The sequence below is a fragment of the Cryptomeria japonica genome, chromosome 7 (genome assembly GCF_030272615.1).
Source record: "Cryptomeria japonica chromosome 7, Sugi_1.0, whole genome shotgun sequence".
Classification (NCBI taxonomy): Eukaryota; Viridiplantae; Streptophyta; class Pinopsida; order Cupressales; family Cupressaceae; genus Cryptomeria; species Cryptomeria japonica.
This window is the reverse complement of record NC_081411.1, coordinates 117,224,029-117,250,119: the sequence shown is the minus strand read 5'-3', so window position 1 is coordinate 117,250,119 and position 26,091 is coordinate 117,224,029.

Here is a 26,091-nt window from a genome sequence, read left to right as displayed (position 1 = left end):
CGTGATCATCATCTATATCATCTTCTACTTCTTCGGTATCTTCTTCTTCCATCACATTATATATTATCGGCCTTCCTCTTGGATCATGTCTAACAACAAATGACCAACCCGGTTTATGTGGAACCTCTGAGTAATATACCTTCTCACATTGACTTGGAAGAACATAGGGCTCATCCCCAACTCGTTCAAACGACCTTGTATTAACCATTGTAAATCCATTATCATGGTCGATAACAGTTCTATCAGGATCATTTTTATTCAGTCGTAGCCTATACCATTTGACGACGAACAGAACTAATTTGAAGGAATTAAAGTCACACTCAAGTATATCATCCAAAATGCCATAGTATCGATTTTGAGACTCTTGAGGATGTATGTCATTTCTAGATGAAATATTGGTCACCTCAAAGATTGTAGTTATCCCAAAATCACAAGTTTTCTTCGTGTCATCCAACTATTTGATGCGAAATTTATGACCATTGCAGCACATAGCCTTGTGGTGTTTGACCTACAATATGTCTAACATATTAAAATTATTTTATCATGAGTTGATAAACATACGGGTGATTAATAAAATTATACGTACCTGTTGATCTCTTAAACCATATGCTAAATCAATTTCCCTTTGTGTAACATTGGAATCTCCATTACGATGAGCTTCTTTAACCAATGAAGTGACACCATCCCATGTTAATGTGCGACCAAAATGTTGACATCGTTCAATCCACACCATCATCCAATCAAGATTATTTGCAATATACAAATGTAGCACATCCCACTCCCGACCAACTGTACAAATAATTAATAGACCACTTACAACTGATTTATTTAGAAGATGAAGAATTAATTTACTACAATAACATCTTATAATTACCTCTCACTTTCTTCAATCTACCTTTCCCCATCAAGTGCTCCCCTTCGAATTTATTAATGGGGTTGGGATCCCAAATGTGATCTATGTGGATTTTTGCTGCAAACTTAGGACGATATTTAGTAATGTACACCATAGTTTGGTATACCATATATCCCTCCACCATAGAACCCTCAGGATGTGCTCTTTGTCGAACCAAAGCCTTCAAAAATTTCAAGTGCCTCTCAACCATCCACATTGACCTAGTATGTACAGGTTCACACAATTCGATCTCCTCAACTTGGTGTATGAGGTTGTGTTCTTGTGCATTGAAAAAAGTTGAAGGTAGACACTTTTGCATTTCACACATTAGATGAGGGATTTTTCTCTTCCAATATTTTATATCTTCCTTGTGGATTTCTTTAGATGACAACCACCTAAAAGAGATTGAAGACACAAAAATATATAAACGAGACTTTACAAAATAAAATACAATATATTGCATAACAAGTAAAACAAATGGCAAATATAATATCTATACAACAAATTGAACAAACATCACTACTTACCTCAAGTATTTTCCAAGATCATATATGACTTGCTTGATATTATTGTCGAAGTGGTCTGGGAGAGATAGAGGTAGAACATACTGCAACAATTATAAAATGATCTTTTCATTGTTTTCTAACATAATACAATGAAAAGTACATGCGCAGTATACAAATATATAGTAAATACACAAGAACGCGAATTACCTTAATGAAGGTATGCCAATCATGCGTTTTCATCCTTGGCCCAAATTCACTCTTCTTTGATATGAGATTGTTTATGTTCGCAACAAATCCTATGGGAAATCGAATTTTTCATATGACTTCTTTTATAGAATTGCTTTGCTGCTCCGTTAATAACCAAGGAAGGGCACTTATATTAATCTGATCTCCATTGCTATTTGATTGAATGACATTTTTCATTGCATGATTGGATTCCACAATGTCACTACAAATTTTGAAAAAAATTTCTTTGTCACGCCTTCCATCCAATATTTTCCATAATGTCTCTGTTATATTCTTTCTAATATGCATTGTATCAAACAAATGCACAATTTGTAGCTGCTCGTAGTAAGGCAACCTACTGAATTGTCTAGGATAACTTTTTAGTCCCTTTGGAAGGTGGCCATCCATGCCTCAACAACCTTCAGTATCATCAATTACATCATTAGTAAACAAAACACGATAGAAAAATTCAAATTCCAAACACAAGCCATTAGATGGAATGACATTACCTTGACGATTAATTCTATTATATTCCAACTTCCATAAGTGAGGAGTCATTCTTTGTGGCTTTGATGTAGTCTCTTCTTTCCCATTGAAAAGATGTTTTTCAGTATTCCAGTACTTATGATTTTTGTGAAGGAAGTGTCTATACTCATCAAACACCTGCTTTCCTAAACTTTTTGAATGATGGGATTTCATCTTTGGACCACAAACTGGATATGCAAATTTTCCCTTTGTTTGAAGACCTACAAGATAATGTATAATTCTATTAAATCTGTTAATTTTTATAATTATAATTATCATGCACAACTTGAACACTATAACATACCACAAAAATGTGTTAGCCCTGGGGCATCATGTATTGTCCATACAAGCATTGCATGGAATTGAAATTGTCTTTGTCCTATTGGTCTAGATATGTCATACATGGTCACACCATTCCATAACTCCAGCAACTTGTCAATAAGAGGCTCAATATATACATTCATATCTTTAACTTGGTACTTGCCTAGTGGAATGAACAAAAACATTACATAATTATTAAGATCATTTTACTGCAATATTTATAATTAAATGTAGATGACTATTAAATGATAAAATACCTGGAAAAATCATTGCCAACATTATGTGCTCCCTCTTTATTGACATCCATGGAGGAATATTATTGTTGATAACAAAAATAGTCCACACCGAGTAAACAGATCTCAACTCTCCAAATGGATTGACACCATCCACTGCCAATGAAAGCCTGAGATTACGAGGTTCTTCTTTAAAGTGTGGCCACTTTTCCTCTATGTCCATAAATGCTGAACCATCTGCAGGCATTCGAATAATGTCATCTTGACTTCTATTGCATGCATGGTAATCCATAAATTGTGCCAAGCTAGTGCACCTAAATAATCGTTGCATACGTGGAATAATGGGAATATAATGAAGAACCTTGCAAGGCACCTTTTTTGTTATTTGATCTGTTCGATATCTACTGATATGACATTTAGGGCATTCTGTTCTAAATTCATGTTGTTTATGATATATAATATGATCATTGGGACAAGCATCTGTTGTTTGATACTCCATTCCAATATCTTTCATAATGGCAGATAATTCTCGGTATGGGCAAGGTAGAATATTTAATGGTAGTAAGAAAAACTCACCTATCAATCTACAGCAAAAAAAAAAAAGTTTGAGGTGTTAATATAAAGAATATTAATCGTACATGATTCACCATTTATTAGCTGTAATGACATGTATGACACACCTTAACATACGTGAGATTGTTATGTTGGATAAACCATTCATAACCTTCAAGTTCACCAACAACAATACATCAGAGAGAAGAGTTGTTTGGGAGCCTTTGTAAAGGGGCTCATATGCCTTCTCAAGAAGAGGTAACTCATGAACATCAAGGTCATCTTGATCATCATGATCAGCTATGCCAGTACTATATGTGTCATGGATCATTGTATTTGTACCATCATCTTCAATTGTATTTTCTGGTGCATGATCATCATCTTCCATGGGATCATTATCTTCAGCTTCGATATTCACACCTCCATGTTCCTCCACTTCGAAAATCATATTCCTCAGGTTGTGTTGGTCCATATCATGTGCCCTGGGGTTCTCAACCTATATTAAAATGATCAACATAAATAAACCATGATCATGATCTCATTATCAAGTGATTTCTTATGTATATAAATTGTTAAAACGATATAATGAACAACTTACCAGTGGATGATAATCATGTCCCCCCTTCAATGTGATCATGCTGCCTATAATGTTTCTTAGTTGTTTTGATTAGAAGTCTTCTAGTCTTTAAGCCCTTACAAATTTTGCAGGGACAATAACATTTCCCATCACCTTTTCTTTTCAAGTTAGACCATAATCTAGCAATTGTCTCCTTATTTTGTTCTTCACTGATATTATTTGACATGGTCTTTCTTCATAGGTAAAAAATTTAGGCTATGGAAACCTCAGTGCAAAAGCTTCACAAAAATTGCAAATCGAACCAAAACCATTTAACTCTTCTTTTTCATCTTAAAACATTGAACTTAATAGAGAACGTATTTAATGTTGCTGATGATGTGAATTTCTGAGCATTGTGTCTACAAATTCTTACTAAAAGTTTGCCTGTTGCAAACTTTCTGAGAGACATTTTTGAGTATTCTAAGCCTTGGTTCTTGTATTTTCACTAGTGATAAGTTGGAAACTTTATGGCAGACTTGTAGCCAATCGATCTATTTTTGACAAGTTATACACCAAGCAAATAGGCATCTAGAACTAGCATTGTTTGTAGGTCACCCCTACCCTATGCCATGGGTATATGACTACCCAGAACTCCAGTTTAAGCATCAATCCTGGAAATGATCGGTATATGACTACCCAGAACTCTAGTTTAAGCATTAACTTACATCATTATTGACCTTACTTTGGGATGCTATGTATGAGATTGGAACCTTTTGTAAGGTGTGATCAATGTGCTATCATAAATGCAAAGCCAAAACCATTTTGATGAGATCATGATCCCACTAATACTATTTTGCTTTGTTAATTTTGCACCCACAAAAATGATAGAACCAGATATAATATGCCATTAATGCCCATATACCGACAATGCTCAAGATGAGCCACTTAGAGGTAGAGTTTAACCACTTTCCATATAGGTAGATTATCTCTAACCTCATTTTCCCTATACGTAACTGATTAGGTTCATTTTAGAGTCTTATTTCCAAATATGTACCTCTATGTTAGCTTTTTGCTTTATTATTTGCCTGTTTATGCTTAATCTTGTCAATTTTGCATAATTTTACTTAGTTCTTGCATCTTCAATGAAATTATATCTAATCATATCCAATCACATCAAAATGGAACAATTAATCATATTGCTGGTCTCTCCTAGAGGAATTAAATTGAACCAAATTGACTATTCCTCAATAAAATGTTTTGAAATGGTGAATGTATAAGTTTGTAGTTTACTTTCCTAGACTAGGACCCCATTTCGTCAACATTTCACTATGAAAGCATAAATATTTTTTCTTGAAGAGAACATCTTATAGATTATGCTTCAATGTATAACACATTTTCATAATCAATCATTCGACTTCACATGGATAAAAGAATTCACATATTCTAAATCATGATCTAATGTTGTGAACAACCCATATGCAACTATATGGCATGCAAAGCATTTATTTTAACATACACTTATTCATCCACATTGCAGGGATAACAATACAAGGCTCACATATTGGTCTAAGAGGATGCCATGGTCTCACAAAGTAACCAAGAAGCATATGAAATGATGGTCTTGAATCCACACACAACTAGGGAGGATCCATACAATTATGTATGACTTCCCCCTTGTTTGTTTAATGGGATTAGCCTCCAAGACATAGCCATCAATAATCACTAAGAATGTACAAGTGGATCGTAGCTACCCATACAACAAACATTTACCCCTATCCTCAAATTTTCCCAATTTTTGATTCCTTATATACACTCATCCAAGGTTATCTACGTCGATCTTGGTGAGGAATCACATCACAACAAAGAAGGCAACATTTAAAAATAGCAAGAGTTTCACTAAACTATCAAAGATCATAAATATTGAAAGAAAGAAAAAATAGTACCAATAATAAGTCAAATAAATGTGTTCAATTCCAATAGCAAATCAAACATAGCCACAATAACTACACAATAGAGAAAACTCATAATAGTGATTAAACTAATTCAAACAAGATAAAATAAAATTGTTGGCCCATGCAACAAAGATGAGAGATCATCAATAATTGAAGGAAACTTCACAATCCTTAAAAGTGCACATTACATAACTATACGACTAGAAATTGTGGCTAAATAGAGTGAAGATTCATCATGACTCCAATAATAGTCCCTCATGTGTGCATTTGTGGCATGAACACAAAAACTCCCACATGGCATGGCCATGTACCTAATGGAGAAGACATGCCTATGCTACATGCCCAAAAAACATGACTATAATAATAGTCCCTCATGCATGCATTTGTGGCCTACACACTACAAATCATAACATATCGTGGCAATACACCTCATATAGAAGACACACCTAGGGCCACATTGCACATAGTAATGTGCCTCACAAAGAAGACATGCATAGGGCACATGCCACATAGCAATGTGTCTTATGGAAAAATGTGCATGCATGTCACACACCAAAGCTATATGTATACATCATGAGGCACATTCATATGTTATCAAACACAACCTATTGTATCTAACATGAGTTCCTCTCTACATGTGTGCAAATCTTCCAACACTAATTGCCACTAAGAAGGAATAATATAAAATGCATCTTCAAATATTTGTGTGTGTGTGTGGAATTGTGTCTTTGAACCCAAATCGCTACCATGAACAACATGTAACCATCACCTACACTATATCAAAACATAAGTATGGTGTGACATCGTATCTATTTGCATAATGTCAAAACACATGCAAACATGAAAATCATCATAGCATGACAAAAATCAATCTCCACATGTTGGAACAAAGATATAAATAAGATAATAGGGTAAGAGGAAACCCGTACCAAGAACCACATACTAGCTATCGGCAATGCCATCAAGATAAATGTAGGATAGGATACCACTATGAGCCATCCAATGGTCCATTCTATGAAGAGAACTAGGGGATACTATCTTTGAAAGGTGTGGTCAATAGAGATAATCCCTACTAATGCCACAATATGTCACCATAGCTTCTTGAGTTTTCCATTCTTCTACTTAACACCACATTTATTGAGTTCCTCAACAGCGAGGTTGGTTCTCAATAGGATGCACAAACATGTAAACACACAAGCATGGTTTCATCATACTTGTACAACAATACAAATTCATTTTTCTAGTTAATTACTTAGTGTAAAAATAACTCCATTACATAACATAGGGCAATAATCACCATAAGTTTTCAAATAAACTGCCCAAACATCAATTGGAGTTACCCTTTCTAAGGTACAAACATAATTTATTTATAACTTCAAAATTAAAATAATCACAATACATCCAAATAAGTTCAATAGTGCATGGAAATAGACAACATGATCCATAATTAAACCCATAAATTACCCTAATTGGATATGCTAATAAAATGGTGTCTCAAATAATAGAGATTATGTTGGACCTATAATAGAGATATGGACTTTGTTTCATCATCCACAAGCATGGTTTCATCATACTTGTATCCAAATACACCATCCATAGATAGGTACTCGATACCACAATCTCATGGGTACCCTTTTAGCTGAATTTACCCTATATTTAGGTGAATCTACCCTTTTATCATTCCTTGATCTAGTATGTCATTCCACCAATCAATAATTTTTCCATATTCTTGGGAGAATACACTATCCCTTAGGTGAATATGCCATATCCTTAAATGAATCCTCCTTGTCATCATCCTAAGTCCTCTTTTTGTTAAGTCTTATCCCTTCATCTTTAGGAAAATCCACCTATCCCTATGTGAATCTACTTTCTCTTAGGTGAATCTATTTCACATAAATCATTTATCTTATCCATCTTTCTTACGTAAATGGTGAATTTTTCCTATCCTTAGATGACTACACTCACAAACAAGAATAAGCTATATTTTATCAATGAATGCAAATAAAAATGAGATTACAAAGGAAACCCTTGGTTATATAGGCCAAGATGAGGAGTAAGATATCATAAGATTATGACAAGTGTACTAATCTTATGATATGAGAAATAAAGTGATAAGATAAGATCGCATGTAAAGTGATAAGTATCCCATGTGAAACCTAAGTAAACTTAAGTGATAAGGTATAAATAGGACCTAATCATCAAACGAGTTAGGTAATGCCCCCTTTTAACTTGAATAGGAAGCCTAAATTTAGTATGATCACATTTGATAATTCTATAAAGTTGTTATAATTTCAAAAGACTATCTAGATTTTGTAATATGAGGAAGCTTGCAATATTAATCATTCATGATTGGCCTAGGATCAACCTTGAGAAGCTATGAAGGTTTAATTAAAAAATTAATTGCAATATATATTATTTAGAGAAAACAACATGTTGTCTACACCTTTTAGTTTTACTGTTTGGCCATATTAGTCATCCTTGTCTCCATTCATTCTATTGTTTTTTCTTCTTTCTTTGTACAAGTGAAGTCTATTATAGCATCAAAAGCATGCAAGGGTAGATATCCTACTAAAAATTATAAAATTTAATTTATAATATTTTTACCATTATAAGGGCCATTTGAATTATATCCATGTGGAGGCATGAAATTTGTAGTTGAAGTAATTATATATGTGAAATAGATAATATTAATCAAAGAGATCATTGATAAATATAAAAAGTTGTAGCATTGACTATAAAGAATGTTGCTAAATCCAAAAAAATTGTAGCTCGATCGCATAGATTGGTGGTAAATCTAAAAAAATATTGTGTTGGTTGTAGGGATCATTGTTAAATCTAAAAACTTGTAGCATTGATCATAAAGATTATTGTTAAATCTATGATTTTTTATTACACTAATCATTCCAAGTGGTGAATAGTATATTGATTGTTATCGCTACAAAGTTGATTGGTGGTGACAACTTTGAAGAAAGCCATCATTGGATGAAAAGTACTTTTCTCTTGTCAAATATCATGTCCTTTATTGATGAAACTATGAAAGACATATTTTTATGAATAATTGACGAGCAAAGAAAAAGAAAGGCTTTATAGTATTATAATTATTTTGGTCATTTTGAAAGACAATGTTCTAAAAGGAAAGATATGAAAACACATAATCAAGGGTGTTAAAACAAGATTACGTTTGTATACTTTGGAGAAGGTTTTTTTTCTTAAATGTTCTCCATTTATACATGGGAATCTAATAAAACTATTTTTCATAGATGGCATCCATCATCTAGTTAAGTTGTGTAATAAAATAAAGTTTATGGGAGAGCGTTAACAAATGTAAACTACTTTTAATCACACACCCTAAATAATTTGTCATATACAATCATGTCTCATATAAGAGACATGTTTGCCCATGCATACATTATTCATTTAAATATCTTTGGATCCATAAACTTGAAATAGAGAAAATCTATTCAAGCTCTCTAATTTCAACAAATCTAAGCATGATCAATCTAAAGTCAGCTTTCAAGAAAAGTGTTGAATTAAACTTGTTGTCCACTCTCACCAAAATATAACTTAGAAAGCTCTACCCACTTCAACTTTTGAATAATATGTATGAAACATTTAATGAATACAACTAATTCATAATTAATAATCTTATATATTTTAAATCTTTCTAAAATGTGATTACATTATGATAGAAGCTATCAACTTTCTATAAAAAAATTAACAAAGGAGATCACACACACACACACACACACACACACACACACACATGCATGCATGCATGCATAACAATTTCTATGTATAATATTTTCTTTATGCATGAGTATGAATAATAGGTCATTCATAATGCCAATAAATCATGGTCAAGCTATCAAATTTAAAAAATTTGTTTAGTAAAAAAAATCACATACAAGCTATCAATTTTTTAAACTGTGTTTAGTAGAGGAAATCACTCACTCACACACATTCTAAATTTTGTTTAGTAAAATAAATCTCATACAAGCATGCACACACACACACACACACACACACACCATTTTTTTCTTTATGAAAGCATGAACAATAGGTCACCCAAGATGACCTATTTTTAATCATGTGTCAATCATAGCTTGTGTTAACTACACACCCCAAAACATTTTCCATATAAATTCACATCTCACATAAAGGATATGTTTGTCCACACATTATTTATTTAAAGGCCTTTAGATACACAAATTTGAAAATAGAGAAAATCTATTCAAAATTTCCAATTTCAACAAATATAAACATAATCAATATAAAATTAATTTTCAATTTTTTTTTGAAATATACCTTAAAAAACTCTACCCACTTTAATTTAAAAAAAAATATATAAGACACTTCAATAAATACAAATGATTCATATAACAATCTTATATATTTTACTTCTTTTAGAACGACAGTGCATTATAGTAGCTCAGCTATCAAATTTCTAAAATTTCTTTAATAGAACAAATCTTTCAAAGCACACATACATATGTATATAACAATTTCTCCAATTCTTTCAAAATGACACTGCATCAAAGTAGCTCAACTATCAAATTTCTAAAATTTGTTTAATAGAAATTATCTCACATAAGCATGCGTACATACACACAAACACATACACACAAACACATATATATAGAAAAATTTCTTTGCATTATGTATGAGTATGAAAAGTAGGTCACCCAAACTGACGAAATGCACAATCCCCGAATGGTTAAGCTCCAATGGAAACCATCGCTTGTCGATATATCCTAGACCAGACGGATAAACACCGATCCCACAGGACAAGGATTCAAACGGACAATATCTCATCCTTGGTGGACAATAAATCATCTCTGCAACCTCCCCAATTCACCCACTCTCACAATCACAACCTATTTAATCCTATTCCCGACATTCCCCTCCTCAATAACCTTTGAAAATGGAATCACCAATCTCTACCCTAAACCTCATACTACTAATCTCCCTCATTCCCCTCGCATACACATCCTCTCCTCCCTCCTCGGCCCTCACCCTAACTCTGAGGAGCAGACCCAACTCAAACACCACACACAATCCCCACAACAACCAATTCCAATCCCAAATCCACTCCACCATCAAATGAGCCCGATATCTGGCCTCAACATCCACAACCCAAACACCCATACACCCAAAATTCAACAACCTATTCTTCATAGAAGTCCAAGCATCAAAGCATAATCGAAGGGTTTTTTTTGTGAGAAATTAGTTGCAAATGCTCCAATAACAAAAATTGCAAAATGGGCCAGCATACACACGGCATGTGAACTGTATGACAGAATACCTCAAAGAGATGTCATTTCATGGAATTTTAAGATCACAGGGTATGAGAGTTATCACAAGGACAAGACAACTCCTGGCTATTGCTTATCCTACTCTATCGGGAGGGCAAAGACCATTCATTATACTACTGTTACCATCCTCCTCTTCCCATGTGAAATGAAGGTAGGCTTCAGCCTCGTTAATTAGGGGAGGGGATTTTATTGGACTCGAACCGAGGGTGCTCCATCGGGGTTAACTGCTTTCTTTCTCATTGAACTCTTCACTAACCTACCTTCTTTCCATATAATAGAAAGTGAGTTCTTCGAATGTAGCTAGAAACCCCATGAGCGAGAATAGAAGCCCTCCCTACTGTCAACTATACTAGTTAGGGTGGGTCAATCCATCCCAACCACATTACTCCTCGATCGGCCATCTGGGGGTGAGGACGGGTAATGATGGGTGGGAGCAGACACAGCAATACACTAGGAAAGAAAGAAAATGAAATTACGAAAAAAAATTAGTTGCCCTTCATTGAAAAACAAAGAGTTCTTACCTTGCTTGTGCAGAGATCGCTCTGGCGGGGGGGGGGCAGGGAGGCAAGACGGTCGCTTCGGTTTTCTTTCAAAATGAAAATGTGTTGTGTTTTTTTTTTAATAAAATTCCCGAGGTCGTCGGAATTCTGATGAACACAGGCATTTTAAAAAAAAAAAATCAAATTTTCACACAATGCTCCTTGTCCGTCAGAAACCTTCGTCGGAATTTGACCCCAAATGTATTAGTGTGAGAGAAATAAACAATATTAAATACAATGCATAATAAAAGATGCAAAAGAATAATCCACAATAACACATATTTGATTTGGTTCACTCAATGTGGGCTACAACCATAGAGAAACAAATGCCCACTTTTTTTTCTATTATCTAGTAAAGAGAAAATTACAATTTGATAATATTTCACATTACACAACCACTTAGTTATCAATCTCTTTTTGATAGTTTTCAAAAGTTGGTTTACATAGCAAAATATAAGCTGACTCCTTTATTAAATAATGGGCAATTCTTTCCTTGGGGGCATTGCACCCAATCCACTGACTGGGAGCACTTCCCCCAACAACCCCTGCTAGGGGCATCGCCCCGAGACCCTTACCATGGGATTCACCTTAGACACCCATCATGGGGATAATCCAATCAAGCCCCACAAGAGGGGCTCTACCTCCTTGCACTCCCTCATAATTGATATGGGGTAAAACATGGGTGGCAAAGTTACTAAGATTTAAGCCCACCAATATGATTATTCACAACATGCCAACATGAATAGCATGTTCTTCTACTCTTTTTCACACTCTACTACTGCAACACATTCCCCTTTCTATTTAGAAAAACTAATGGTTGCATACAACATTCCTTATTTATGTTTGTTGTTGACTCAATCGAAAATTCCCTCTCAATTTCAAGTTTTAAATTTACCTACCAATTTAATTATCATTGTTGTGCATGAGGGAAAAAGGGGATGAAGATCCCAAAAGAATTCCAACAATTGTTGCTAATAGGTGGTTGGTTGATGAGCAGCAATACTAAGTTCCAATATATCCAAGATGTTGAGATAATGTATCATGATATTGAGTTTCTCTTTCAATGTTATTCACTTGAATCCTTTGCTCTCACAATCAACACCTAAGAATACTTACAACAACACAATAAAATTTTATATTATTTGATAACATATAAAGCTAAAGAGTACCTAAGGATTCAAGCCTTGACAACCATGTTAATTTTAGAAACTACCCAGAAATCTTTTATGCATTGAGGGAAAGCTTTGCATATCATATTGAATTGCAAAAGGAGGAAGAAACTATGCTAGAAGCTTCCAGTATGATGTCCCCATCAAACTCTTAGCAAAGGTTGTTTATTGCATGTTTATTAAGACCTATTTCTCCCTGATCTTTGGATAAATTCTTGGAGGCATTAGGAGGCATTAAGAGGCATGAAAGAGACGAGAAAGAAGCATATAAAGGTAATTTAAATGTTGGAGTGAATTTTAAGATTATTTTTTTTCAAATTTATTTGAATTCGAACAATTTGGTAATAAGTAGCTTGATTGGCAAGGGTGTTTAATTTTATCCTTCAAGGGTGAAAGTTTATATCCTCTAAGTGCTAATAGTGTGTTTGTTAATTGAAGTTAGTTTTAAATTCAAAGCTTTTGTTTTTTCTAATTTGTTTTCAAAAAGTTGGAGATATAAGATTTATATTGGAAAGGTGCATTATCTAGAAACTAGCATTTGAAATATACGATTTTTATATTGTTTGTTAGGGCATTCTAAAAAAAAAGACCTTTGAATTTTGATTATGTTATATCAGATGGTTTTCTTGAATATCTACTATGGTGCATTATCTAGAAACTAGCATTTGAAATATACGATTTTTATATTGTTTGTTAGGGCATTCTAAAAAAAAAGACCTTTGAATTTTGATTATGTTATATCAGATGGTTTTCTTGAATATCTACTATCAGTTATCGATTTTGCATTCACCATGAAAAAGTGAAAGCTTGAAGGTGAGGAAAAACATTGGAAATAATGGAGAAGGTAAAAAGCAGAGAATCTTCTAGGAGTAAATGTGGATAGTTTAGTATATAAGTTCACATTTTGAAGATAGGTATGGAACTTAGATGAAGATTAATATAGATAGTTTGTGGATCTTGGGCATTATACCTTTATGAGGGTCATGAGGCAACTTGATGGTGCACTATGGATTAGCTCAAACATGGATGGTTCTTTAACAATTTTGGAATTTGACAAAATGAAATTTAGGAATTAGGAATTCGACTCGAGCTTTAATTTTATGGAGGTTATAAGGTAGTTTGATAGAGTTCTACCAAGTCTAATAACTATGTTTAAATAGAGTATTTTGATGAATATGTAGTTCTATTTGGATCTAATTTGATAATGGGATGTTGAAAATTAACATCTTAGTATAGCAATGTAAAAAATAAAACTTGCTTCCACATTTTAACCTAACATCATATTGCTTCTATCAATCTACATCATCAATATTACATCATATTTGCATTAATTAATTATATACATTTATTTAATTAATCAAGCCATCTTTCCTAAAAAGGGATTTATTTAATTAATTAGTCCCATTGCATCAATTAATCAGAATCATATTTTAACCTTTTTATATCACTAAAGAATTAGATAAACTATTATTTAATTAATTACGCTATTATGCATTCCTCCCCTTATTTGAAAAAATAAATAATTCATTTCCACCTCACCACTAAAACCAAAAATACATTGTTTTTTAGTGTTTTCTAAAGGTATATTAGTGTCGCACTCTTATGTGTCGCATTGTGATACTGCATTCTTGATATTAATTTGTGTTGTTATTTTCTAATGCTACTATAAATTATGTAGATTAGAAAACTTATGGCACTCTTTTCATAGGAATAGTTATGTAAATTATTTCTTTATCTTTTATTATATTCTCTCATTTGGTTTGAGAGGTTGGGTAGCTTGACAGATCCTTATGAGGAATGAGGCTTATTTCCATTCATCCTTGCTTGAGTGGGAGTTTTCTTTTAAATATCTTTGTTTTCAAGATACAATCATAGAAAATACATCTAGAATGGAGGTGGATAAATTCGATAGAGTCAACTTTAAGTCATAGAAGCTCAAGATAGAGAATCTACTTGTAGATAGAGCTCTATGGATTGTGATAGTGGATGAAAAAACTATCTAACTTGAAAGATGAGCACTAAAATGTGTTTGATTGGAAGGAAAGAGGTCTCATTAGGCTATGTCTTTTAGAAACAATGTTCTTGATTGCTTGACATAGAACACCACTAAGAAGAATTAGGATAAGCTTGAGAATTTGTATCAAACAATGTCCCTATCGAGTATGTTTTCTATCGGAATATTTGCATTCATTGTAGATGGGTGATGGTGACTCAATGATAGAGCATTTGAATGTATTCAACACATTGTTGAGCTAGTTGGCATCCATGGATGTAAAGATAGATGATAGTGTATTATTCTCTAAAGTTCTTTGCTTGATAGTTGGAACAATCTCATGATGGCAACTAGTAGTGTTGTCTCAAACTTGAAGATTAATGAGGTGTAGAGTTTTCTTCTTGCAAAGGAAATGAGAAGAAAGTCTTTAAATTTCATCAAGGAGGCCTTGCGAGTGGGAGGTTGTCTCAAAGACAAAGGGAATAACAAGAAGTATAGGTTCTCGAAACTGGGGGTATGTCTATGTATCCTTATAGATCCAAATATGGATATTAGAACTATGGAAAGTTGAGGCACTTCAAATGGGATACAAGAAGAAAGCCATGAAAGAGAAAAAATTATATGGACTCAAGGGCCTTCAACTATGATGATAGTGATGCTTTTCTTACAACTATTACTATCATTCAACTATGATGATAGTGATTCTTTTCGTACAACTATTACTATCATTCATATGAAGGTGCATGGTTTTTTACCTATGAGACCATTGATGGTACTTCTGTGTATTTGAGAGACAACTCTTCATAATTTTGTCAAGGTAAAGACATGCTCATGTTTGGGGATAGAAGGATTAAGACCCTCTCTACTGTTCTACACATTCTAAATTATTGTTGAACCTTCTCTTCGTGAGTAGATTGAATAATGTTGGTGTACATGTTGTATTTAATAAGGAAAGAGTAAATAGAGTGAGTAGGGTCACGGTCTTAACCAATGGAGTTCCATTTGGGACTCTATTCCAATTGCACGCCAGCACTGTGAAATGTAACTATTCAAGAGTTTCCAGTTTGAGGTACCATAAGCTTCTTTTAAAGAAGACAATGTTATGGCATACCTAGATGGGCCAAATTGATGAAAAAGGCTCAAGGGCCTTCAAGAATAAGAATTCAACAGAGTGGCTAATTGATAATTATTATTTTTTAGATATATGGAAATTGTTGGATTAGGATATTGTCATTGATGTCAATTTTTAATCAGGATCTAAAGCTTTGTGCAGAATATCTGAAAACAAAGTGAAAGCATTCGTTAGCAAATTATACAGATGATCGAAACACTCTAGTAGTGTTTGAGACTGCATTACCATCATTTGCAGAGAGTTGATACTATAATATTCTTCATACCTTTGACATTAATTTGTCATTACATTATAACATTTATAAATATTTATCACATTAGTCATTAATAATTCATTAATTATTATTTATTATCCATTAATTACCATTCACCATAGAAATGATTAATCATATCATTTGTCATTTATTACTCAATAATTATTTATTTATCATTTATTAAATTTATCCATTAATCACCTAATTACCATCACATCATCATTAATAATTAATAATATGCATTTATCCATTTAATTAAATTGTATTTTATTATTTAATTAAATGAGAAGTAATTTTCATTTTTCAAATAAATTTTCTTTTTCTCTCTCATCAATTAATTTTTAACTGATAGTTACTCAATCAAATACATCTAATTTTTTAAACTTCTTCATCCATCAATCAACTCAATCTTTGAATTAAAATTAATTCCCCTCATATATATCCAATTATTCAATTAAATAATTTGTTATTATCTTCTCATTTACTTGGATCCTTGATATTATCCTCATCTTTAAATTGATTTTCCCTTAAAAAATCTATAAAAAAATCATTCCTTTGTCATTTAATATCAATCATACTTATGCAAACCTATTATATCAAAATCAATTATTAATAATATTTAGTGTTATGTTATAGAGTCAAACATACTTTTAATGAGATTTACAATTAGGTTGTTAGACTAGAAATTTGAATTTGATTTCTCTTTGTGCTTTCAATTTTGTTTGATTTCTTATTTTTTGATTTCCTTGCACATAGAATGTATTACCTTTATAAGAGAAGACAATATGCAGAGCATCATGAAAATCCATAAAACCTTCATTCAAGGGTAAACTTTAAACTTGAATCAAGAGACATATAAAAAGATAAATCACTCTTCTCAACTTCAACATAATTTCAAAGGTTATATTATATCCTTGAAACCATTCATTCAATATTTCAGATCATAACATTCACCATAACATGAGAGAACAAATTCTTTATTGCCATGGAATACCCTAGTTTAGGGTTTCATCCCTTAACAACTGTTTTCACCAAAATAATCACAAAATATTCAATTCTTAACCAAATAAATTAAGACCAAAAGAAATGGAAAGAATATTAAGAGACATTTCCAACACATATATCCTTTCTTCAATATTATCTCTCATGTGACCACACCAAATGCTACAACCGGGTTGTTGCTGCCTTCACCAATCTGCTTTTCACCATGAACTGTAACAAACAGTCATCCATAACATTTTACATATTTCTCATAAAGAAAATCGCTTTGGTCAAAATTTATATTACGGAGCTACACAAGTTATCTAAAAATTTCAGCTAGATCCAATGGTTTAATCAAAAATTATGATCATTTTTCCAAAACTAGGTAACCCTTGGCAAGGTTTTGACAATCATTGAAAAAACAAACATATCTTGCCAAATACTCCACAAAAATGCACAAGAAAGGATTCATCTGAAAGATATTTCATCAATATATCATTAAATAACATATACATATAAAAATTACATCAAATGTGATCCTCCATGGATCTATGACAGCCATAGATTCCTTAAAACCTCATGACAGTTTGAGGGTTTGGTGGATAATCTTTGTCAAATCCCCTCCAAACTGATCTCCCTTCTTGATTTTGACCAAACATGGTTTTATAAACCATTTCCAACTCCTTTCTAACTAATCCAACCACCTCATAACCAATGGATTTCATTTTTTACACTTTTGTTGCACTTTTTGGCAATATTGCAACTTTGCAATTTTTACAATTTTTGACATAAATGACTCGAACTCTTACATGGACACTTTTAAAACTTCAAATTCCACTGAGCTCAAACAAAATAACGGTGACTCAAGTAAACCAAAGTCATTTTTATCTAGCTATTTGGCTCCAACTTTTGCTATTCTAGCAGTTGAACATTTAGTTACGATGAAAAAGACCTGGGGAGAGAGGCAAGGAAAGGACTCCTAGGTGAGGCAAAGTAGTTGGTGAGTTTGGTGCAGCATTGAGGGTGGACTTATGTTTGGAGCAGCATCTTGAGGAGCAGCCAGTATGAACTCCATTGATGGGAGTTTTGATTGAAGTAGAAAACAAAACAAAACAAAAATGCAGCAAAGGCATCAAGAGAATCCAAAGAGGCAAAGATTAATGAAGACAAAGGTGAAGATCTCACTCAAAATTTTCTTACAAGTTATTTTCATCCATGTTTCCAAGGGACTTGGAAACTTTTCAAATTTGGGAGTATGGTGCAGGAGCACCTAACACAAAGGCATAAAAAGAGTCTATAAGAGGATAAAAATCAATTCATAAGTATTCAATTACATTTTCATTTGTAATGTCATTTTGAGTCAATATGAATCAATATGTAAGGCTAAAAGAGCCCATTGTAATGAGTTGTCCAAGTTGTCCTAATAAGGTCTTGAATTAGTCATTTGGTAAAATTTGTATAAAATATCCTTGGAGGGATAAAATGGTGACAAAAATACATTATTATTCCATCCTAATATGTTTTGAAGGTTATTTTGAAGGTTTAAAGTCATTTGAGTCAAAAGTTGTAAAAGTTGTAAAATGCAACTTTTCAAAAGTTGTAAAAAGATCAAAGTAGGAAGTTGTATGGTCATAAGAGGAAGTTGGGTAGTTGTAACTTCCATGTGAAGATTAAAAGGCTATAAAACCTCTATAATGCTCGTTCATAAGTGGATATAAAAGTTGGAGAAGGAATTGGAAAGCATTGGAAACATTTTGGTATCATATTTTCATTGTTTTCAATCTCTTGTTTTGTGATCTAGGAAGTTTTTCTCTTGTTTCTAGGCCTGGTACGGCCATGTACAGCCTGGAAATAAGTGTATTTCTATAATGATAGTGTAGTATATTGAATAATGTTTCCATTTCTTTTGGTTTGAGTTTATTTCATTCAGTTTTGAGAAAGTTATGAATGTTTTGGTGAAAACCGTTTGGAACTACCCAAAACCTTGATTCACGGCGACCAGTTTTGGAACAATCATCATAACTTTGGATTTAACCGTTGGATCTTTCTATAATTTGGAGAAAAGTTTTATAACTACCATTTCTAGAATCAGACTAGAGCGATTGTCTGGATGATTTATATTTTAAGAGTTATTAACGACTGTTCATGACTGTAATTTCATGACCATAATAGAGTAAATTTCACAGTTTGGACAAATTCTTGGTTTTCATTTGCAAGAAATGAATAGATGAAGGGTTTAAATCATTCAAGTTTAATGCATGATATATGGATAAGATTTGATAATGGTTATTTTTTTGATGTTTTCAATATAATTTATATTTGAAGGTCATTTATAATGTACTTGAATCCATTTGGAATGATTTGTAAGACTTGGAAGCCTAAAAATGTAAGCAAGTCCTGATTATGTCCTAGTTGTCTATATAGGCCCTTATAGGTCAAGATGGTCAAAATTGTATAAAAGGCCATGAGAAGGCTATCAAGTATGTAAAAGGTATTAAATAGATTATTTGGACATGTTTATGAGTTTTTTACGATTTGGAGAGTCATTAGGAAAAAGTGTCAAAGTTGCAAGAAAATTGCAAAAGTGCAACATTTACAAAAATATAAAAGTGCAAAAATTGCAAAAATGTAAAAGTGCAAAAATTGCACATAAAGTTGTAAAATGGAAGATGAAGGGTCATAAAGGTAGTTGGATGGTTTATAACTACCAAAGAGTCTATAAATATGTTTTATTGGTCGAACCAAATGATTATTGGAAGAATAGAGAAGAAAGGAGAACATTTTGGATACATTTTGGTGCATTCTACTATTGTTATTTTGGTTGGCTTTCCAGTTTTTGTGTTGGTTTCAAGCCTTGTATGACCATGTATGGCCTAGAAACATTTGTATATATAAAATGTATAGTTAGATATTTTAATTACCTTTATTTTCCTTTTTGTTTGGAGTTATTATGTTTAGAAATGAAGAAGATATAGAAGTTTTGGTGAAAGTTGTTAATTGCAGATTTGATACTTCCTGAGAATAGTCACATTGCAGCGTATGGTATGAACTCATATGATATTATTAAGACCTCTAAATAGACTTATTAGAAAGATATGTGAATCATCTTTCTTTTCCCTTTGTTTTGAGGCATTTTTGTTTATATTTGTGGAAGTTATGAAGATTTTGGTGAAAACCGTTTGGAACTACCCAAAACCTTGATTCACTGCGACCAGTTTTGGAAAACGTATCATAACTTTGGATTTAACCATTGGATCTTTCTATAATTTGGAGAAAAGTTTTATAACTACCATTTCTAGAATTTGACTAGAGAGATTGTCTTGATGATTTATATTTTAAGATTTATTAATGATTGTTCATGACTGTAATTTCATGACCAGAATATGGGCAAAGTTGGGATCAACTCATCCATCAAGCAGAGTTCGCATACACTGACAGTGTAAACAGATCCACTAGTAAGAGCCCATTTCAGATTTTTTATGGAATGCATCCTAGAGGTGTTTTTGAGTTAAATGATGTAACTAATTTGCAGCAAGTGAGTGGTACAGCAGAAGATATGGCACAGTCTATGAAAGAAATTCATGAGCAGGTACAGAAGTCTTTACAGGAAACTACTCAAAAAGTTAAGGAGAGAGTTGATGCTTCAAAAAGAGATGTTCAATTTTCAGTGGATGATTATGTGATGGTCCATCTCAACAAGTCACGGTTACAGAAAGGAGTGCCTACTAAGTTACAAATGAGAAGAGTAGGACCATGCAAAATCTTGGCTAAATATGGCCATAATGCTTACAAAGTTGATTTGCCTAATGAAGTTTCTATGTCTCCTATTTTCAATGTTGCAGATTTGGTGCCATTCAAAGGGAAGCTACCATCAGATTCACAAAGAGTTTCAAATATTTCTCATTCCCTTTCTGATCTTTCTCTCCCCTCTTCTTCTACTCCCATTCCTCAGCAGGTACTAGATTCAAGAATCATCAAAAAGACAAGACACCATACCTACTTGGAGCATCTCATCAAGTGGAAGGATAAACCAGCTTCTGAAGCCACATGGATACCTAAAAGTGACTTTCTCAAAGCTGGAATTCCTCTTTCTTTACTTCCCAAAGGAGTCACATGACTTCTTTGTCCTTAGGGGAGTATGGTGCAAGAGCACCTGAGCACCTAAATGCTCAAATCCTAGCAGGTATAACATTTTATTGCAAATTAAGCATGTGTGTTTATTTTATGCTTCTAATAGGTTTAATAGGGTTTTTTTGTGGTGTAATAAGGTTTGGAACTCATTTGGTTTAAGAGTTTCCAAGATTTTTGGTTTTTGCTCAGTAGGCCAAAAATTGTCAATTTTGGGTCCAAATGAGCATTTTTTTGAATTTTTGATGTTGTAAAGCCTTGAAAGGCATTGGGGCATGTTTATTTAGTTTTTATAAGTGATTTTGAGTCATTGGTTTGAGTTCCAAGTCACCGGAAGTCAAAATGCAATTTTTGAGCAACAAAAAGTTGTCAAAAAGTTGTCAAAAGTTGTCAAAAAAGTGGTTTTTGGTGGTTTTGGTTAGTTCTAGCCTATACCTGTCCATACAAGGGCTTCAATAAGTTGGCACATGTATAAAAACCATGTTCCCATCATTGTATGGGTTTTTCATGTTGGAAAAGTAATAGAAATATTTATTTTGCTCTCATTTTTTGTGAGTTTTAACTAGTTTTCTGCACTTTTCAGAGTACAGTCCGTACCATGGCTCGATGAGTCCGTACTACTCCTATTTTTCATTGGTGTGACCTCTCTTTATGTTTGAGTAGTGATATCTGATCTTTTCTTGGGGTTTGGAACAAGTTTTGTTTGGAGTTATTATGTTTAGAAATGAAGAAGATGTGGAAGTTTTGGTGAAAGTTGTTAATTGCAGATTTGATACTTCCTGAGAATAGTCACATTGTAGCGTATGGTATGAACTCATATGATATTATTAAGACCTCTAAATAGACTTATTGGAAATATATCTGAATCATATTTCTTTTCCCTTTGGTTTGAGTCATTTTGGTTTTTATTTGTGGAAGTTATGAAGATTTTGGTGAAAACTGGTTTTAAACTGTCTTAAATGGAGTTGCTGAAAAGGGTTTGTACTTATCTTGTGATTTCACCATTGTAAAAATTAATGACTTGAATATTATGAAAGTATAATTATAGGGCTTTCATTTTATTATGGTATTGTTTTAGTTTGGTTAAGTATTTGTTGTGAAATATGATGCCCTAGCAGGCAGCAAGCATACATTTTCCAGATTTATGACAGTCAAAATTGGTCTCGGTGCAGAGATAATAACTTTTTATTGCACCGTTGGATCATTCTCAATTTTGGATATGGGTTTAGAAACCTATTTTTCTATAGCCTCGCCGAAGCGATCTTCCAAATATACTAGGATTTTAAAGTTATTAATAACTGAGTACGGGTATATCAAACTATCATTAACCGGGACAGCATAATGCATTGTTTTGGTCTTGATTAATGTTCAAAAGGTTGTAAAATGATATGATGGATTTGATATTGTATTGGTTGGTTTTTATTAATATTTTTTTGGACTGTAGAATAATGATTATGATCAAATTAGAATAATAAGGGTTTTTCATGATGCGATACCAACTTGATGCGGAGCATCATGAAAACATCAACCAAATAACCATTATCAAATCTTCTCCATATATCATGCATTAAAATTGAATGATGTAAACCCTTCATCTATTAATTTCTTGCAAATGAAAACCAAGAATTTGTCCAAACTGTGAAATTTACTCTATTCTGGTCATGAAATTACAGTCATGAACAGTCATTAATAACTCTTAAAATATAAATCATCCAGACAATCTCTCTGGTCAGATTCTAGAAATGGTAGTTTAAAAAATTTTCTCCAAATTATAGAAAGATCCAATGGTTAAATCTAAAGTTATGATACGTTTTCCAAAATTGGTCGCAGTGAATCAAGGTTTTGGGTAGTTCCAAACGGTTTTCACCAAAATCTTCATAACTTGCACAAATATAAACAAAAATGCCTCAAACCAAAAGGAAAAGAAATATGATTCACATATATTTCCAATAAGTTTATTTAGAGGTCTTAATAATATCATAAGAGTTCATACCATACGCTGCAATGTGATTGTTCTCAGGAAGTATCAAATCTGCAATTAACAACTTTCACCAAAACTTCCATATCTTCTTCATTTCTAAACATAATAACTCCAAAAAAAAAGGAAAATAAAGTTAATTAAAATATATAACTATTCATTATACATATACAAAGGTTTCCAGGCCATACATGGTCATACAAGGCCTGGAACCAACACAAAAAATGGAAAGCCAACCAAAATAACAATAGTAGAATGCACCAAAATGTATCCAAAATGTTCTCCTTTCTTCTCTATTCTTCCAATAATCATTTGGTTCGACCAATAAAACATATTTATAGACTCTTTGGTAGTTATAAACCATCCAAATACCTTTATGACCCTTCATCTTCCATTTTACAACTTTATGTGCAATTTTTGCACTTTTACATTTTTGCAAATGTTGCACTTTTACAATTTTCTTGCAACTTTGACACTTTTTCCTAATGACTCTCCAAATTGTAAAAACCTCATAAACATGTCCAAATAATATATTTAATACCTTTTACATACTTGATAGCCTTCTCATGGCCTTTTCTACAATTTTGACCATCTTGACCTATAAGGGCCTATATGGACAACTAGGACATAATCAGGACTTGCTTACATTTTTAGGCTTCCAAGTCTTACAAATCATTCCAAATGGATTCAACTACATTATAAATGACCTTCAAATATAAATTATATTTCAAATGATGAATTTGACCATATATTTTCCTTACGCCATGGGTGCTCTTGCACCATACTACCGGCCTTGAAAGATTTCCAAGTCTCTTGGAAATGAGTAACATGATGCCTCTGCTACATTCTGTTTCAATCAAGACTCCTATCAATGGATTTTATACTGGCTACTTCCAATGGTGCATCTCTCATCTGAAGTCCACTCCTCCAAGCTGCTACAAACACCCAACAACTTCTGTCCCTCACCTGGGAGTCCTCTCTTGCCTCTCTCCCCAAGACTCTTGGTGACACACTAGACCTCCTTCTTAGGCCCTTTGGACCATCTCCTATGGCCCCCTCTGGTAGACCTTCCTGTCCACCCACTTGCAGCTGAGTGAACCTGCACCAAACCTACAACCAAGAAACTTTAATCACAAGAATCAAATAAACAATCTCATGGGCTAGGTCCTGGTGTGGATTGCCTCCTTCGGCGCTCTACCCACACACTCAAGCTCTTCTAGCTCTGATACCAATTTGATGCGGAGCATCATGAAAAACCCTTCAAGAACCCCAAATCAACAAGGAGTTCCAATCTCAATACAACATCTTCACTTCTATTAGAGACATAATCTGATCATAATAATCATTCTACAGTCCAAAACAATATTAATATCAACCAACCAATCCAATATCAAATCCATCATATCATTTTATAACCCTTTAAACATTAATCAAGACCAAAACAATGCATTATGTTGTCCCAGTTAATGACAGCCTGATATACCCGTACTCAATTATTAATAAATTTTGAACCCAAGAACATTCTGAAGATCGCTTCAGTGAAGCTGTAGAAAACTAGGTTTCTAAAACCATATCAATAATTGAGAATGATCCAACGGTTCATTTGAAAGTTATTCTCTCTGCACCGAGACCAATTTTGACTGTCATAAATTTGGAAAATGTACGCTTGCTGCTTGCTAGGGCATCATATTTCACAACAAATACTTAACCAAAATAAAACAATACCATACTCAAATGAAAGCCCTCTGAGTCTACTTTCATAATATTCAAGTCATTAATTTTTCCAATGGTGAAATCACAAGATAAGTACAAACCCTTTCTAGCAACTCCATTTAAGATAGTTTATAATGTATTTGAATCCATTTGGAATGATTTGTAAGACTTGGAAGCCTAAAAATGTAAGCAAGTCCTGATTATGTCCTAGTTGTCCATATAGGCCCTTATAGGTCAAGATGGTCAAAATTGTATAAAAGGCCATGAGAAGGCTATCAAGTATGTAAAAGGTATTAAATAGATTATTTCTACATGTTTATGAGGTTTTTAAAATTTGGAGAGTCATTAGGAAAAAGTGTCAAAGTTGCAAGAAAATTGCAAAAGTGCAACATTTGCAAAAATGTAAAAGTGCAAAAATTGCACATAAAGTTGTAAAATGGAAGATGAAGGGTCATAAAGGTAGTTGGATGGTTTATAACTAACAAAGAGTCTATAAATATGTTTTATTGGTCAAACCAAATCATTATTGGAAGAATAGAGAAGAAAGGAGAACATTTTGGATACATTTTGGTGCATTCTACTATTGTTATTTTGGTTGGCTTTCCAGTTTTTGTGTTGGAAATTTGATGTGGAGCATCATGAAAGCATCAACCAAATAACCATTATCAAATATTCTCCATATATCATGCATTAAACTTGAATGATTTAAACCCTTCATCTATTCATTTCTTGCAAATGAAAACCAATAATTTGTCCAAACTGTGAAATTTACTCTATTCTGGTCATGAAATTACAGTCATGAACAGTCATTAATAACTCTTAAAATATAAATCAAATAGACAATCTCTCCAATCAGATTATATAAATGGTAGTTATAAAACTTTTCTCCAAATTATAGAAAGATCCAACGGTTAAATCCAAAGTTATGATGCGTTTTCCAAAACTGGTCACAGTGAATCAGAGTTTTGGGTAGTTCCAAATGGTTTTCACCAAAACCTTCATAACTTCCACAAATATAAACAAAAATGCCTCAAACCAAAGGGAAAAGAAATATTATTCACATATCTTTCCAATAAATCTATTTAGAGGTCTTAATAATATCATATGAGTTCATACAATATGCTGCAATGT